Here is a 6,694-nt window from a genome sequence, read left to right as displayed (position 1 = left end):
GCAAGGCCCGGGCAGCCCCGGGCCCTGCTCCGACCTCCAGAAGTGTTGTGCAAGGCACGTAAACCTCGCGGTGGCTGGGATTTGCCCTACCACGTTCGGCCACTTGACGATTTTACTTTCAAAATGTGGTTATTTTCCAAGTGTAGAACAATTCTGCCCCCAGTAAAGGTCTTGCAATTAAATTTCCTTGCCCTACTTGTGTATCTAAAATAGGGAGATGAGCTGGTTGAGATTTAAAAGTTTAATTAGTAACATACCAGCTTCCACTCTTCTGTATTATTTTTAAACTGCGGCTTTCATGTGCAAAAGGATAATGCAGATAGCAGGAGTAGCCTTCCTTTGGGTGGTTCTGCTGAAGCATGTAAATCGGCATGAAGGCAAAGCCTGTGTTCAAAGCCCTGCAGCAGGACACGTTATCAAAATGTACTTACAGCACTCATTACTACTGAGTGGCGAAATAAAAGAGGAAGTGATTATGCTGCTAATGAAATGATTTGTACAGCGTGGCTGCCCCAGCAGGAGCGCACAAATCTAAACGCTGTCCTGAGCACCGGTCTGAGTTTTGAAGACAAGGGGGTCAGGGCCAAATTCTGCTCTTGGCTGGGCAAGACTTACGTCCAAGGGAAGCCACCTGAGGGCAGACACTGTCCCCTCATTTCCTGCACCACATCACCTGTGCATTTGTGTGTGTGTTTGTACATACCTTAACATGCATAGAGGAGTGTTTGTTCAAAGTGGATACACGTGTATGGAATCAGAAGGATGGTTTACGCACACTTTGCACAAAGTTAAATGGCTTCACAAGGAAGTAATTAAATAAAAAAGTTCCTTAGTAGTTGTATACATCATGTATGTGTAGACTGAAGCCATGAGAGGTTTCCAGTTTCAGGGTAAGCATGGCTGAATGCAAATGTTGGCCCCCTTTATACTTTATAAAAAGCTGAAATCTGCTTAAATGGAGTATTTTAGCTCTGTTTTGGCTAATCACAGCAGGTGGCAGTATGTGCAAGACTAATTTAATACTCTTGGATGCCAGAGATAATTAAACAAAGTTTGGAAATACCGGACAGCACAGAAAATACCGCAGGAGAGCAGGAAACAAACACGCACCGTTGCTGGCAACTAGCGGCAGCTTATGTTGACTCTGCATGTTTGGAAGGCAAAAGCTAGGGAAGTGTCTGAAGAGTATCTGCCAGAAATTTACATTTAATGAATTTGCAGTAAGTCTCACGCAGCTGACATTTCACACTCTTCAATAAAAAAGGGAAAAGATACTGGGTTGATCTATTTGTTTTCCTTTGTCCATCTGTTATTCTGGCCGCTTACACAACAGAAGTGTTGGAAACAAGATGACATAACTTCACACCCAATATATATTGATCCGAACTTTGATATGTACGATATAATAGGCCAATATCCCAGTAACTGCTGGTATTGTATATCATTACAGCTGCATTAGCAGTCATCATCATAATTGTCTGGAAGGGTAGACAATAACCAAATATCACCTCTATCTTTAGAGGTGAAGGCAACACATTGGTGTGAACCGGCAGCCAGGGTTGCATGATGAAGCACAGATAGAATGTCTAGTTTTATACTGCTTCTGACAAAAGATAACTGGAGATCTAGAACTGCCATCTATTTATTGCAGTTCTAAATACCAACGAGCTGCTTGTTGCTTCTGTTGCACGCATGTGTCATGTATCCTGTCTGTCCTGCAGTGCCAAACTTTGGGAGCAGTTTGCTGTATTTCATCAAAAAATAATGGGTCAAGCCATCTGCTGTTTGTTGAAGCAGCTCATTGTCACAAAGGGGCATGACGGCTGTTCTCCATTCAGCCAAAATGACAAGATAGCTCCTGCACAGGCTTTCTTAGCCATGAAATTGCCATCTAAATCAGAACCCATTTGTGAGGTTGAATTACGTGAGCAACTAGTTCCACTGTCGGCTGAATGTCAGTGCAGACATGAGGGACTGGTCTGATTGCAGCTGGGGTATGCGGAAGAGAAAGAGCAGAAACACCAAAGAAAAACACGCATCATCAGACAAGTCCTTATAAATCTCTACTGAAGAAAAGCTCAGAGAACTTTTTGGTAAAATTATGGTAGAAAGGCATATAGATGTCTGTCTACAGAGAAATTATCTCCTAGTGTGTGAGTTGTACATTTAATCAATCCTGTTTATATACAAAGATGTGCCTGAACCTATTACCTGTTTCTTCTCCTAAAAGAAATGCTCACAGGACCCCCATTTTATTCATGTTGAGGAAAAAAACCCAAGCAAAACAAACCCCAACCAAACCCCAAAAAACGGATTAACCAAAAAACCATAAGTTTGCTTCTAGACAGTAGATGACTGTCTAGTAGATGATGAGTGCAGCTGAATAAGAAGAGAGAGAAAAGGAAAGACCCCATGGAAAACTTAAAATACATAATATTAATATTTAGAATAATTTCTCTTATGTGAATGAATCAGGAATACTCAATTGATAATCTCAGGTGCCTTGATCAAAGGCAGCTACAGTAACACACCGAGAAATCTTTGCTTAGAAAGGATGACTGCACTTTCATTACAAGACCACATGAAAGGTATTTTTCAACTTTTTCCCTACTTGAGCTAACCACCTGGAATTTGTTTCTCCATGGAGAACCATTTCCTCCTTTTCCCTGTGTAACCCTTTATCATCTCACCTGTGTCAAGAATACTGTTAGAAAACACCCGTGTCATCAAAAGCTGTAGCTTCACCGGGATTGTCTAATGCTTGTTTTAAGGACAAATAATTGATCCTGGTATTCTAAGGAGTTTTTGATCTGGCAATTGTGTAAGTAGCCGAAATTGCTATGACATGGGTTATAAAATTTACAACTGCATCAGTACATCGGTATTTTGTTTCTTCCAGTTAGTGTGTGTGCATGAGAGTTGAACCACGCAGTATTTATGTACTTCAAACTGTCAGTGCAGACAGTCCGATTACCCCAGAATTACAACTGGGAATAAAGTGGCTGCTATTGCTTAGTCTGATTTTTAGATAAGCTGCACAAAGGTGTAGTTATTAAGTGTGATTCTCAGTACTGTGTGCGATAGAACAAGCTGAATTCTGTTCTCTGTGTTTAGAAACGTTACATTTCTGTACATTTCTGTACATTCTATCCGTCTTTTCTTCAGCACTAGGACGTGTTCCTCTCCTCATGTTTTGCTGTCACTGAGCCTTGTCAGGGACCTGCAACAAGCTGCAAAATCTTTCCTGGTCCTGAAATGGCAGAGACCTCACGGCATTTCACTGCAGAAAAAGTGACCCTGTTTGATGCTATGTCGCTATGCCATGGTTGTGTTCTCATCACATCCCCCAACGTGTGCTTGTTACGTGACCTCAGGTCCATCATGTGATCCTGACACACAACCTGACTGACGTGGTCTCATGCATCAATCTCAAGTAAGATGAGAGGTCTGACATTACTCCATCATAAAAGCTTATGTGTCTCTGCATTTATCTTAATTGTGTCAGTGGGTTCAGCAGCTTGTCTCGTTACTGTTGAGAATGTGATAGGAGACAGCTTAGAAACTGAAACAATAGTGGGGATAAGAGGTCAGGCCCTGGAAAGGCTGGAAGGAGCAGATTCTCATGGATGAAGGCTCTGCTCTCACTGGCTGGAGTGCTTGAGCTTTTCTTAGCTGTGGGGCAGTGGTTGTACTTAGGTAAGATGGAAGACATGCTGACTTTATACTGTATTGGAAACACTGGTTTTGTTTTGCTTTGTTCCCATTACTGAAGAAAATAGAATGTATTGTTCTGAAAAGGTTGGTGTGAAATGGTGAGTTCTGTAGCCCATGGTGGGCTGGACAGTCATGAATGCTTTTCAGGGGCTGAATTTGAAAGTGTTGCCTTAAAAGTAAGAAAACGGTGAGATTCCACTGCAGCACAAGTAAAGGGATAGAGGGCAGAAATGCAAGCAGCTGAATTTGAAAGATGAAGTCTTCAGAGGCATAGCTATTAGCTATGTAAAGGTTAAACTATGGGCAAAATTCTGCATTGCAATGCTTCAAAGGATTCAGAATGTACTCCCAGTTTTGGACAAAGATTTTGCCCGCCAGTTCTAGGCTGCTTTAAGGCTAGCAATGTGCCGATACCATTCAAGGGGTATTTTATTGCAGTCCACAAAAGTGATTGTTAACTAGCATGGCCATAGGTGAAGACCAACAGTATTTTGGAGTAGCAGAAGTGTTGAAATGGGTGCACAAACAAAATATTCAGTGGCTTATTCCTATGCCAAAGATGATGTGTGATTGCAAATTAGGCCCAAGATCACCAGAAGTGGTAGAATCTGGCACAAAATAGCAGATGGTTGATGTATCACTACTTGATTGTAGAACAGTGTGAAGGTCACCAGCATTTTTGGTTTTTACACATAAGCATATTTTTAATACAAATTTTCATTTCCGGTTGCAATAGATCAATGTTAAACAGTATTAATTCAAGGATGGTAAATGCTTGGTTCTCCCCTTTATTAGTTAGAAGAAAACCAGCAGCAAGTAGAGAAATTTAACTGTTAACCAATAACAGTAGCATATTTGACTTCCCTCACCCTGAAATTGCTCTTTTTGTAATGGTTAACTGCCCTGTTGTAACTCACAGCAGGGGGGTAATTTTCCCATCAAAGGAGGCAAGATAAAAGGAAAGAAAAATTCCTTCCATCACATGTGTTGAAATCCATTTGGAAGAACAATCATTACTGTACACTAAACAATTCCAGGTAGGAAGGTCTAGACCAGTTTTAGTCTTGCAACAATCAGTGGGGAAAAGGGGCTGTTAAAGGAAATCAGTTTGAATTTAAGGCATTTTCTATTTATTTTCTCTCAGGATTTATGGCTTCTTGTACCCAAGGTGTGGAAAAAATCCAGTGGAATCAAAGTCTTTGTATTTTATTATGCAGCTTCCTGGAAAGAGCAAAGCAGATGATAGCATTAAAAAGTGTAGCCAAAAGTCATGTCCCAAGCATGCCTGAAGTGTTTTCAAGTAAAGAAAACTTACCTGTAGTCAGAATTTGTTTGGACACATCAGAGACTCATCTGTTCATTGAATAAGCCCCTAAGATGCATGCTTGATTGATTTTCTTTTACAATTTTTAATAATCTGAGATTAAAAAAAATCTGCTATTGTGATAATGCAATATCCAAAGTTACTTCCCAAACATTGGAGATGTTTGGCTGAGAATTAGCAAAGAAAATGCAGCTTCAAGTGGATCATTTGTTTACAATGTTTTTTAAATAGTTTAAGATGAAAATGGTATCAGGATGATTTCATGATCTGATATATTTATCTGTGAAATCCAAGGGAGTCTTTTGATGATGGTAGAGGTTGGATCTGGTCCTTAATATGTATATCAATATATTTTTATATATGCTATATCATATCTACTATGTAGAATTATAGAAATTTACTTAGGAAAGAGTGCAACATTGATCCAGTTTGACTTTACATTATGTTCTTTGAACCACAAATGGGTTATTTTACATTTTTTGTCTATTGTTTTACTGTTTTATTCTGTTGATGTATTTTTGTTAAAAATAAGTTGTGCCCAAGGATATTCTTCTGATTTATCAGGCTACTGTTTGTGGTGTATTTTGAATTTGAGCTTGGTTTAGTGGGGCAAGTCACCTCTGAGTCTGATTAACTGAAATTATCCAGACAGAATTGCAGGTTTGGGCCAGCTCAGCAGCAGTGATATTAGCTCTTGTGATGGATCCCGGATTCTTAAGAGAACAAATTGCAAGTGTCTCACTCAACCAAAGAATGATAGGAGTACTGAATAGCTTTTAAATATTTCAGGAATGCAAATAACTAAATAAACTTACCCAAATACTGGGGGAGTGCAGTTTAGTTTTGTGTTACTAGCAAATTTTGCCCATTCAGATGGTAGGATGGGGGAAAAGCACCCAAACAGTGCCTGTAACATTTACATATCATCTCAAAAAGACATTCAGAGGGCATCATGTTAGTAGTACCTCAAAAAAAAAAAAAATCAATTGCCCATACATATATGCAATTAATTTGTGTAGTCCAATAGCCTAATTTCAACCTCACTGGTAATTTTTTTTCCTTGAAAGATCACGGCCCAGCTTTATTTCTGAATTGCAGCACATTTAAACAGCGAATGGCAACAGGTGACCTGGAGCAAAGATCCAGTTTTCAGATGGGATTTTCAATAACTGACAAGAAGGAAAGTAAGAACGGAATAAATAATGGTAGGTATGATTTTCAGTGGTTCATTTGCTTCGTACATGGACCATCCTGCACACAGAAGTGGTAATTGTTACATGTTAATAATGAACCAAAAGCAAAATCAGGCACGAAATAACTAAATCTCCGGTGGAGAAAGCATATATCAGAACCAGCAAAGGAATACGGAAAAGAAGCCAGGGCAGAGAGCCTGAAGCAGTCACTCATGTTGTAGAAATTGCCTTTTGGTGATGGCTGTGGCTTGCCCTTGCCTCCACACCAGGCCAGCTGCCTAGCATTTTCATGACCTTGATCTGGAAGGTCTAGTAAGTCTGTTTTATATTTGAGAGGGGAAAAACCGATTCCTTTAGTAAGAAATCCCAAGAAGAGCTGGCCAGATGTGAATGAAATACGTGTTTTTCAGCCACCCTGCTCCTCCACCCGCCCCGGCGGGTCAAACGCGGCACAGCGGCGGGG

The 6,694-nt window shown here is 40.2% G+C and overlaps 1 protein-coding gene across 1 annotated transcript in view; it reads right to left on the bottom strand.

The window, feature by feature from the left end:
* The window catches only part of MRS2 (MRS2, magnesium transporter), a 22,814-nt gene that overhangs the window by 15,355 nt on the left and 765 nt on the right, over positions 1–6,694 (bottom strand). The gene's annotated exons all lie outside the window — the stretch shown is intronic.

This window comes from Aptenodytes forsteri, unplaced genomic scaffold (assembly GCF_000699145.1).
Source record: "Aptenodytes forsteri isolate BGI_AS27 unplaced genomic scaffold, ASM69914v1 Scaffold248, whole genome shotgun sequence".
Lineage (NCBI taxonomy): Eukaryota > Metazoa > Chordata > Aves > Sphenisciformes > Spheniscidae > Aptenodytes > Aptenodytes forsteri.
The sequence above is the reverse complement of the archived record's forward strand: the minus strand, read 5'-3'. Positions and strand labels throughout refer to the sequence as shown.